Here is a 12689-nt window from a genome sequence, read left to right as displayed (position 1 = left end):
ACAACATTGTAGGAAAGTCAAATGAAGGTGCAGATATGCAAATGCCTAGGGATGGGTCTGGGGGCTGCATAGATTTGAGATGCTCGCAGAGGCAGGCAAGGAAGCACTATGATGGGAGAGCTCACACATACACGTATGTGAGCAATCGCGGGGCGTATCAAAGAAGGACACACACAGACCTGCCTAGCTTATTTATTGCCAGGATTAACTTCAGCTGTATTTTGCATGGAGTACCTCTGTAGAGACAAAGCTCCATGAGAGCACAAGGAGGTAAGGCGAAGTCTGGAACTGTGACTCTGACTGTAGAACAACCAGGTCCACCGCAGACATATCAGAAGGAAAAGGCTGAGCTTGGGTGGACGCACTTATGCACTGAAGGAGGAGTTTCAGAGGTCTGGAAATCATGGAAACATATAGGATCCCTCAGAAAGAATAGAAAGAGAAATTTTCAACAACAGGTGTGACCATCGGATGCTGTTGGCTCAACCCTGTAATACTACTCAGGAGACTGAGATCTGAGGGCTGTAGTTTAAAGCCTGTCCAAGCAAGCAAGTCTATGAGACTCTTCTCTCCAGATAAGTTCCCAAAAGCCAGAAGTCAAGCTATATCTCAAGTGGTAGAGCAACAGTTTTGAGCAAAAACGCTTAGGGATAGCACCTAAACCCTGAGTTCAAGTTCCAGGACTCTGTCTCTGTCTGTCTGTCTGTCTGTCTCTCTTTCTCTTTCTGTCTCTCTGTCTCTGTCTCTGTCTCTCTGTCTCTGTCTCTGTCTCTGTCTCTGTCTCTGTCTCTGTCTCTCTCTCTCTCTCTCTCTCTCTCACACACACACACACACACACACACACACACACACACATGGTATGATCACACTGAGGATTTATAAGAATCCACAGTACAAAATGGGAGCAGAGAGACCCTGGAGGGGCAGCTTCAGCTATAGCAACAGGACATTCAAAGCAGAATCAGAACTGCAAAAACTGCAGCATGGAGAGAAAGTGAATAAGTACTGGCGAGTTCATGGATGTGAAGCCTACAGGCAACCTTGTATTTCTTTCCTTTCATAAATAACTGCACAGCATCCAGTGCCTGCACTGAACCATATCCTAGAACTATATCCGGGCATGCACTTCAGTTATCTTTAGAGAGTGGAGCTGACAAGGAACCAGGAACATAGACAGCACACACCGTGGCCAGTGAGGATTAAGATAGGACAAGGTCCATGTACACAGAAAAGCTGGAAAATTCTTGTCGTTGTACACAACTTTTATTGTTTCCTGGAGAAAGAGATGCCTGTTCCAGATTGGGAAGATCACTTGGAATTATTTGGGTGGATGTTGGCAGAGGAGGTTTAACACAAATAAAAAGAGGAGAAAGTAATCCCGGAAGAGGAAAACGTGTTCAGAGACCATGAGGCATGAAAGAACATGATTAGAGCAGAGTGAACAGATACAGGACAGTCTCGAAGGTCGGAGTGTGCGGGACCCGTGAACTGAGCTAACGTTCTTTAAAGACTGTGTTACAAGACTGATGAGCAGCCCTTGGGAAAGAAGATGGTCTCAGATGGATTTGGGGCTCCAAATTATTCCTCTGGGTTTAGTGTGGCAAAAGGTTTACAGAGAAGAACGGCAGGAGGCAGGCAAGGAGAAGAGGAGGGAGGCAGGCGGGAGCAACCAGTAACTATTAGGTGTGGGCTGAGCACAGAAGCATGTGGCCCAAAGACTAAAAGTTTCAAAGAATAACAATGGATGAAAATGGATTTGGCACTCTGAAGGAAAGGCTTGACAAAAGCCATCTGATTGTGCATCAGACTGATTTAATAAGTGCCACGGAACTTTATCCAGCAAGGTAAAGTGCCTGGTTCCTAGCAAGGAATCAGGAGTCAGTACAAGGAAGTAGATGGGTACAACTAACTTCCCATAGACAAACAGGTACCCAGGAAGCCACCCACCTTTGCCTTCCTGCTTCTGAAGATGGATTCTCTAATAGCTTGCACAAAGCTTATTTTTAAGAGAGAAGAATGACTTGGGCTGAGAAGAGCTAGAAAGATCAGGGCTCCAGGAAGGAAGTAGACAGAGATATACCATCAACCGTGGTAGGTGGATCATTTTAGTCTTTAGTATATAGAAATATTCTACATGTAAATCTAGATCACTAGAAATATTTAGATGTAAAATATTGTAATGCTGACAGGGCATTTGGTCTACTTTTTTCCTCTAATCTAGAGCCAAAGCATTGCTGAAGTGTAGTAGGTTATAATAAATATGTGTTGAGTGAATTACTGAAATTATTGATTTCACTTGATGGAAAAAAGTATAAGAAAAGAAAGATCCAGAAGAAAAAATATTGCCTTAAATTTAGTGTTGAAAGGTAGTATAATGAAACTTTCTTAGAAATGAAGATTTGGCAGAAAAGACACTTTTTTTTTTAAACATCAGAACCCAAGCTATAAATAATACACGCCAAAGCCCACAATACATTAACGTATTTTCCCTGATCGATTTCACCAATGCAAGGTATTGAGCAGCCTCAATGTAATGGTCACACAACAAACCAGAACATTTTCCTGCACAATATGGTGTATGAACACAAATTCTAGCTTCCAGCTTTGGCTTATGTTTTAGTATGTGAAGATATTTCACTCTGAGTGCAGGTGGCTCACACCTGTAACCCCAGCTCCTCAGGAAGCTGAAATCTAAGGATCACAGTTCAAAGAAGCCATCCTAGGCAGGAAAATCCCTGAAACTATTATCTCCAATTAACTACCAAAACACTGGAAGTGGAGGTGTGGCTCAAATGATAAAGCACTAGCCTTAAGTAATAAAGCTCAAAGACAGCATGCAGGCCCTGAATTCTAGCCCCAAGACTTAACTCCCGTAACAGTCAAAGAAAGGCTTAACTCTTTCCATACTCTCTAAATGTTAATAATTATAAACAGGAATCGTAATCTACATTTCTTTTAAACCTGTAACATCCACCAATAGACTTCCTGCTTGCAGGCTCCTTGGTCAGCTGGAAGACCTGTTTCTCACAAGAGAAGGACTTGCTTCATAGATGAGTAACCAGGCTGGGGGAGCTTGCAGGATTGAGCCTGGACCACCTGACTCCAGTCAGAGCTGGAAGGACGATTTCGTGGGCCCAGCCCAAACCAGCATTCTTTCCACTCCCCTACACAGATGAGTCTACAACCACAGTTGAGTCACATTTGGAAGCCTCGCTCTGGCTGCAGTGGACATGCTTCTTGTCCAGTGATTTGAGCAGCGCTTGGCTCGGCACAGAACTGCAGCCTGCTGACGCAGTGTGAGCTGTGCAGTGCTGCAGATATCTGGGCCTCGGTCCTGAGTCAAATGTTGCCATTTCCACGGCACTCGTCCCTGCCATCCCTTGGGGTGCATTTGGCTCAGGGAGAATAATTGCATCTGAGGCCAAACAGAGCACTTTAGCTATAGAGGTCAACCAGCTCCGCTGTGGCGCTGGCCCCTTGTGAGGTGGCTGGGTAGCACCAAGCAACCATGCTTTATGTGAGCAACACAACACTGCCTGTAGTTACCACAAAACCAATTCACAAATAGATAGATAGATAGATAGATAGATAGATAGATAGATAGATAGATAGATAGATAGATAGATAGATAGATAGATAGATAAAACAATTCAAAAAAGACTCTCGCACAAAATGTGCAAGCCTTACCAGTGGCTCATGCCTATAATCCTAGCTACTCAGGATGTTGAGATAGAAGGATCACAGCCTGGGCAAGGAAGTTCATGAGACTCTTACCTCCAATTAACCACCAAAAAGTTGGAAGTAGAGATGTAGTTCAAGTGGTAGAGTACCAGTCTTGAGTGAAAAATCTCAGGGACAGGACCCAGGCCCTAAGTTCAAGCCCTAGGATGGGTGTTTGCACATACACACATACACACTCACACACACACACACACACACACACACACACACACACACACACACACACACTCTAAAGTTCTGTGAAAGATGTAAGCACATTTCTTTAGGATCTGCTCTATGTTCTAGAAATCTGATTTGATGTAATTTCAGAGCAGGAAAAGACATCTTTTCATGTACCAAGAGGACTGTTTCTTTTTATTTTTATCTGTATTTACCAACTATAATACAATGGTCAAGCACTTGTTTTACTTCAGCCTTAGTCTCCTTAAAAATTAGAAAAATAAACTGGACATGGGTATCTTATGGGTATCTTAGCTACTCAGGAAGCTGAGATCTGAAGATCAAGGTTCAAAGTCAGCCCAGATAGGAAAGTCAGTGAGTCCATTATTTCCAATAAACAAATTTTAAAAATCCAACAACAACAAGACACACACACAAGTGGCTCAAATAGTAGAGCACCAGTCTTGTGCAAAAAGAAGGTAAGGGTTAGTACTCAGGACATGAGTTTAAATTCCAGTACCGTGTACATGTGCATGCACACACACACACACACACACACACACACACACAAGAAAGAAAGATCTCTTCTAATTCTTTGACATCATGATCTGATTATTTAAATTAAGTCAGAGAAGGATTGAATCCTGGTAACACCTGTCATCCACAGGATGAGATAGATGTTAGAGGTAAGAGTTTTTGTATCTTTTCTTTTTTTCTTTTCCCTTTCCACTCTGAGGTTTCCTGAGTCCTTATTCATTTACTCCAGCAAGCTTAATTTAGAACTGGCTAGATTCAGAGACTCTAGGATTGGTTAAGAGACCCCTAAGTGCTCTTTAAGTGCCACCTTCTGTTTCCTGGGCAAGAGTGCGGGAACTGGCAGGACCTCACAGCCCAGCAGGGCAGCAGTGGTTGTGGGAGGAGCTGCTGCAAGGAGCTGCTGTTTCAGCCCCCCAAATTAGTGCCTGGGAGCTGGAAATGCCAGTGTTCTCTGCTCTGATGGTCCGGAACTGTAAATGACAGGAGGGAGAAGTTCATGAGGGAGAAAACTGCCGTCCCAAGGGACATTTGCACACAAGCCCATCACTGCCTACTGCCTCCCAAGGACTGGAATGTTCTCCTGTCCCTGTCCAGCTCACTACCCCACGATCGACCTTCTCCTGGCTACTGGTGTTATCTCAGGAAACCACTTACACTCAGTAAGAACATCAGCACGGTCCTCCCCCACCCTGCCTCTTCCTCAGTCTTCATCTCTACATGTAGCCCTGTCTCTCCTTCTTTCTCAGTATAATTCCTGTAATACTATCACATGTGGAGTAACAGTTCTCACACGTGGCTTGACATCTCAAGTATGGATAATGCCCCCCCACCACCATAAAACATACATTCTGAACCTTTAGTTGCCACATTGCCAGAGGAGAGGAGACAATTCTGAATAGCAACTGTCCTGTATCCCACACCCCAATAAGACTCCCAATGCACCCTACATTAGTCAGTAGAGACTCAGCCCTGAAAGACCCCACAAGACTTTCCCTAGGACATAGCACCTCACTGTCACGCTCTCAATGACTGACTAGATGATGTGAAGGTGTAAACTTAAAAAAACAATCTCTAAAACATATATACATACACCTATATATACACATATACATATATACGTATACACATATATACATATACATACACATATACACTCATACATATACATATATATACATATATAGGGTGTGTATAGATAGTATTGTTACTATTGATCATTTTTGCTAGAAGCTCAGTAGTAAGAATTTTTGCTAAAGGTACCTCCTCTTCAGAAGTAAAATTAATGTGACTCTTTCAATGAGATTCAAAATTGACACAATGGAGTCTGTCTGCAAAATAGCAGTCCATGGCTGCAGACATCATGCCAGGAGCCGGTATAAATATGTAAGACACTGATAATACGATTGCTCAGCTACTGGAGTGAGTGAAGGCCTGGGTTATCTACATCAGGATAAACAAGATTAACCAGAAGCAGTGGTCCAGAAGGGGAACATGGGCTAGCAGCAGTTAACTGACTTTTGGTGGTGTTGCTCTGAAGGAAAGAGAGTGACAAGGACAGTGAATGGGTCTGGCTGACAGCTCTTCAAGTTGTGTCTACATGGCAGCAAAACCAAATATGCTATTCTGCTCTTCAGGTCATGTCTACACAGCAGCAAAGTTGAATATTCTATACTGACTTATAGATAATGAAGAGATATGCCTCATATCTGTAATCCTAGCTGCCCAGGAGGTTGAGATCTGAGGATTGTGGTTAAAAGGCAGCTTAGGCAGCAAAGTCCTTGAGATTCTTTTCTCCAATTAACTGGCAAAAACCTAGAAGTGGAGCTGCGGCTCAAGTGTTAGAGTGCCAGCTTTTAGAGTGAAAAAGATAAGGGACAGTGCCCAGACCCTAGTACCAGCACAAGGAAGGAAGGAAGGAAGGAAGGAAGGGAGGGAGGGAGGGAGGGAGGGAGGGAGGGAGGGAGGCAGGGAGGGAGGGAGGGAGGGAGGGAGGGAGGGAGGGAGGGAGGGAGGGAATGAAAGATGGTAAGCTTCTCAGCTATCCCTAGTCATACAAAGCTCCATCCAGCCACACCAAATTCCTCTTTCTTCACACCAGTGGACTATCCAGTGGCATTTGCAAGCAGGACCTTCTCAGTGTATGGTGAACTGTGACCCATTCTTCAAAAATGACTCAAATATTCTTGGTGATTTGTGAAGTTTACTTTCAACAGCCACCCCTAGACAGAGTTGTGAACTATTCATAAGAATGGTAAGTCCCACAATGTTTCTTTCCCCTCTGTGAGACCAAATGACTTATAAACAAGTAAACCTGTGATATCTTCTTAGACCTCATTTCTATATCACCCTAGAACTGAAGGATAATCAGAGAAGAAGTCATTTCTTAGTCATTTTTGTGGTGTAAGAACTTTGTAAGTGTCCAGTAGATAACAAAGAATGAGCTGAGAAAGCACCTGAAGTGAAGTTGAAGATGAAGTTATAGATAGACCCATGTGCAAAGTTCATTAGGGCTGAATTCTGAACTTCTTCCCAGAATACTAGATGATACAGAAGAGATGAGTAGGCCATATATATATATATATGTGTGTGTGTGTATGTATGTATGTGTATATATATATATATATATATATATGCTTCTAACATGAAATTTTGAGACTAGTATATTACATGTAATGGAAAGACCTTTCTACAATTATCTCAAAAATGAAGGCAAGCAAACCATCCCTGAAATGTCTCTGTGCTCAGAAAAGAAAAGATTTACTACCTAAAGACTCAGATAAGGGCTGATTTTCCCTTAGCGGATTCTGGGTTAATGCAAAACTCTCAGTTTCAGAAATAGAACATTTAGAAAGGAAAAGAGTAGTTCCTTTAAGTAGAGCAATGATGAGTACCTCACACACATAAAAGAATCATAACGTCTACTTTTCTGTCTTCGTAAAGAAGGCTTGCGCATGCTTCCACCCGCATAATTGCTGGCGAGGTACGAGAAGCGGCAGCTCTGACTCCACAGCTCTACCGAGGGCACGCTGCGACCTCACACATCCCAGGACCAGAGTTCTGTCCTCTCAGTGACTTCACACACGCTCAGCTGAAGTCTGAAATCACACTTTCTTAAGGAACGAAACCTAGGATGTTTCACAGCAGACAAAAATAAAACACCAAAAAGAGAAAAACAAAACATCTAGAAGGCGGAGGCCAACTGGATGTGTGTTCATGAACGCAGGACGTGAGGCTTCATGTTTGCTGTAGGAGGCAGGAATCAATTTGGTTCTCATTGTAATGATCTCTATATTTTTGAGGTGCAAGAATCTGGGAATAGAACCCTGGCACCAAAGGAAAGAAAAAGAAGAAATCAAAAGGAAAGGAAGCCTGCAGCCCTGGCCCCCTGAGCTCAGACTGACAGGAAGATTGTGAAGTCCCCACAGGCTGGCTGTCGCCCACCAGGGACCCGCCTTTGCTCTCTTCTTAGCTTGGCACTCATACAAGTCCAGCCACAGGACAGAGCTTGACAGACTTGAGGCCTTCTATTCAGAACGGCTCTAGGAAGACCCGCCGCGAAGACTGCTGGGTCATCAGAGGACAGGAGGAAGAGCAGGCTGGACAGCAATGACATGGTGTCCCTGACCGTTGTGGTGTACTCCAGACACCAAAGGGCACAAAAGGGCATTGATGGCCTCCTGGCACTATCTGAATGGGAGAAAGTCATGTTCAGGGCCAGGGCAGGCAGCACGGCGTGACTGAGCGCCAGCACGAAAGCAGAAGGGGTGGAGCAGGAAGATTACTATTGCTGTGCTCCAGCCACACGGCCTCTACAATTGTGTCCTCCACACACAGGAGCGTGGGCAGCATCAGAAGGAGGAAAGAGGCACACGTGGACATGAAGTCGCACTGGCAAAGACTGGGTGTGGGCAGACGGAGACAGGGAAAAATAATTGTAGGCTTACTTGGACAGTTGAGACCGATCTTTGGAAGTACTGGTGGATACTAGGTGCAGCGGACACCAAGCTATCTTTGCTTGTTTGTTTATTTGTTTTCTGATGAATAGTAAGGGAAGAATTTCAGGCCTCGCTGAAACGTTATTATTAATGAACGGGGGGCACAAAAGGCATGGAGTTCTGTGGGGGAAGTCCAGGGCACGTGATTTTGGCTGAAGGGAATCAAAAAGCTTCCGGTTCCTAGCAGGAGCAGCTACAGCATCACACTTAGGAGGAGAGTTGGGAAAACAAGATAGCATTTTACCCTCCACAGAAAAATAATAGTGAAAGAAAGCCTTCATTGAGTACAGGTATGGAGGTGTCTTCAGTCAGGCTGCTAAGCAGCCGCTGACCAAGGCCCGAAGATGGAGAGGTATTCATGGAGGTTAGAAGGGCAGAAAGTAGTATCTGTGTGGTACAGGACACTGGTGATTTCAGATCACTAAATCAAAAGCAACCTGGGTAACCTTGGAAGTTCAAGAATGATCATCCATTGCCCTGTCAGTCTGTGGCAAATACCAAGTTCAACAGGGTCAATAAAAATGTGTTTTAAACATCTACCATGTACAAGGTTACTACGGAGAATGAGGGAAGACAGGGAGCGACGGACTTCACTGAGGTTTCTCCCTGCATTTGGAGAAATAAAGTCAAAACAATGAAAAAGGCTAAGGAACAAAGTTTCGCTCCCAACAGGGCCTCAAAGGAGCAGATGATGAGAACTGTCGCAGAATTGAATGGAGGGCAGGCTGGCCTGAGCCCAATGTGTTTCTTTGGAGTAATCACATATGAAAATAGTTGAGCAGGACACCTCATTTTTGAGGTGCAAGAAGCTGGGAACAGAACCCTGACATCGAAGGAAAGAAAAAGAAAACAAAAAAGAAGAAATCAAAAGGAAAGGAAGCCTGCAGCCCTGGCCCCCTGAGCTCAGACTGACAGGAAAAAGTCCACACAGGCTGGCTGTCATCCACCGGGAACCTGCCTTTGCTCTCTTCTTAGCTTGGCACTCATACAAGTCCAGCCACAGGACAGAGACATTCAGAGATGCTAAAGAGGAGGACCTGAGTAGCGGCTTGTGTGTGGCAGCGTGTGACTGAGAGGCCTTTGCAGGGATTTCGTATTTGAATTCTTAGCTCCATCCTGTATTTCCAGCCAAGTATTTATCCTCTCTAAACTCAGTTCATGAATAAGAATAAGAATCCTCAGCACGAACTATCAGGGAAGTTAAATAGTTAGTCAACCATGATATTCTTCCTCTCTGATCCAAACTGAGCCTCACAACACTTTTAAACACAGAAGCCAGGAACTAGAGACCCTTATTGAACATAATTGTTTGATATACCTTTCAATCTATAGATATTCAATATGTGTTTATCCAATAGGCACATCTTCCATATGTATGTATTCTTTATATATATAATATATATTCAATACATCGATGGAGTATTTTTACTATTAATGACAAATTTCTGTAGACAGATTTTTATAACACTGCAACTTTTAAAGTGCTATCTGAACTCACACTCCCAAAAGTCTAAATTATATATTTGATCCACAGTTCTCAAATTCTGCTAGCTTGTACCATTATATCAAACCAATTACAGAGATTCTCCTAAGAACTCTGTTGCCTCTATGCAGTTGGATTCACAATGCGATTTCCTTTTACTTGCGTGAGTTGAAGAATGAGCTAGGCAGTTGTGAGACTAGGTTTGCTCACTCTCTTATGCAGCATGTCGAGCGTTCTCAGCCTCAGAACCTCCATCTTTCCTCTATACGAGGAGCTGGGGCCCAACGTTGGTCCCCACTGCATTGTTGTTGTTGCTGAACTCGGGGCCTCACACTTGCTAAGCCTGCTTGCTCAGGTGGTAAGCTACATCTTGAGCCATGCCTCCAGCCCTGCTTTTTACTGATTATTTTGGAAACAGTCTTACAGACTTTTCTGCCCAGACTGGCTTGGAACTACGATCCTCCAAGTTTCCGCCTCCTGAGTAGCCTGGATTTACAGGTGTGAGTTGCTGGAACTTGGCTCCCACAGTTGCTTTTGGTTCTTTCACCATTTAACTATGTTTATTTTTGTTGGTTTGGTTTGGTTCTTGTTTTTTTTTTTTTAATTCAGTGGGCCAAGTAAACCTAGGAAGGCACCAAACGTCCAATAGGTGAAAGGAGTTTGCAGATGATTGAGGTTCTGGCGTGATAAGGCATCCCCTGTCACTAATGTCCACCCACATGTCCTCCTTCATCATGCAGGAGTTCAAAGCCCCATAAACTCAGGTGGAGGCCACTGAGCTGGAGCCAGGAGACTTGTGATGGAGAGCGCAGGCACGGCGGTCTTCCTCCCAGAGGCCAGCTGCTGCTGAGCTAACTTCAGGGGTTCTCACACACGACGGGCCTCCCCGAGTGCTGAGCACTGGAGAGGCTACTCTGCTTCCGCAGCCTCAGCTGGGAATCCTCAACAATGCCATGAGCAAAGGAGCAAGGAATGTAGAAATAGTAGAGACTAAACATTCCCGCCTTCTGCGGTGCATGGGGCATACTTGCACCCCAGGAACACGGAGCCCAGAAGTGGGAGGACACTGGGAGGGGGGGTGGGCGGGGATGACAGGCCCCTCCAGACTGTGTAATGGGAAGATTACATGTTGTGTCCGGCTTTGCGATGGAAGATATCCATGCCGATGAAGGAATCAGTCGCACATCATTATTTACCTCTTTTGATTCCCTAAAGTATAAATAATCAAAATGATACATAAATTTAATTGTGGGTGTCATGTAGTTATTTTTGAGGAAAGGCCACAAATCTGAGATCTAGTATTTAACAAACAACTCTGGCTACCTACTCAGACTAAACACATAGTGTGTTTGATAGGCTGTAATTATATATGTGTGTGTGTGTGTGTGTGTGTGTGTGTGTGTGTGTGTGTGTGTGCCTTTAGGGAAAGAACAAGCTACTACTATTCCCCTTAAAAATCACTTTAGGAAAAGTTTCCTTACTAAAATAAAGTAAAATGTGGATTCTTGCTGAACTAAGGTGAAAGGTAGACAATCTAAACTATTTGACTGGCAGGCCCAGGTATTAACTTTGTGCTATCAACTCCCCTCCAAAAGCTCCAGGAGGAGATAAACTCCTTCCTTTCTAACCAGGCTTTGTTTCTCTAAGGCCAGACCTTCACCTTCTGCCTCTGTGTCTTCTTGCCGTCTTTAAAACTACACAGACTCATTAGACACTGGTGGCTCATACCTGTAATCTTAGCTATTAAGGAGACTGAGATCCGACAATCACAGTTCAAAGCCAGCCTGGGCAGGAAAGTCCCTGAGACTCTTACCCCACCCAAAAGAAGGAAATGGAGCTATTGTTCAAGTGGGATAGCCCCCACCCTGAGTTAAAAAAAAGGATGGCTCCCAGGCCCTGAGTTCATATACTTTGGTATAGCTCAAAGTGGTTTGTGTGTGCTTCTTTCCCATAGACCATTGAAGAGAGGTAAACTTGAGAACAAGGCAAGAAATTCAGTAATTTTTGTGCTACTGAAGGGCATTAGGTTTCATTTTACTCACTGTTTATTTTACCGTATCTAGTAGCAATTCCTACAATTTCTTCAGTGTCACAGACCTGGCATGTTCTAAGGCATCATCTTTTTTTTTTTCTTAATTCATATAGCTTCTACTTTCTTTGGCACATGTGAAACAGGCCACAAAGCAAACGGTATTATCATGCGGTTATACCGATTGCTTTGAGCTCAACCATACCGTGAGGGTGTCTCAGGGGCCCACACGGATCTCTAGAACAATCTGGAGAATGATCATCCCCGCAGAGTTTATTTAACACACTGAGCAAACCAATGTAATTCCAAATTTAAGTGTCAAAAATAGGAATTTCCAAGTTGGTACCAGAAACCAAAAGCTTGTTTTTTCAGAAGTGATAGAAGGTATGGTCACGTACCACAAAGCAACATCCTTGTCAAGGACAGGCCACGTGGATAATGACAGTTCCCAGACAGACCTTCATGGTACTGAAGGGTCCCTGCAGCCCCGCGACCCCACAGGCACCACGCTATTCAGACTGACTCACAGCTGTGGTGCTACAGATGTGATCAAACCTTTTGTGTGCTGCCAGTCCTACAAAAGCATCGGGCATATAATCAATTATGGATGACATGTAGTTATTGATGACAAACAACTGTGATATATTACTCTACAGGTTTACTGAAAAATGCACTCTTAATACTATGAAGACCAGCCTCATAAATCTCCTTGACTGCACAGAGAAGCCACGTGTACTGATGGCCG

Source organism: Dipodomys merriami, unplaced genomic scaffold (assembly GCF_024711535.1).
Source record: "Dipodomys merriami isolate MVZ:Mamm:240054 unplaced genomic scaffold, mDipMer1.0.p SCAF_8, whole genome shotgun sequence".
In the NCBI taxonomy this organism is placed as follows: Eukaryota; Metazoa; Chordata; class Mammalia; order Rodentia; family Heteromyidae; genus Dipodomys; species Dipodomys merriami.
The sequence above is the reverse complement of the archived record's forward strand: the minus strand, read 5'-3'. Positions refer to the sequence as shown.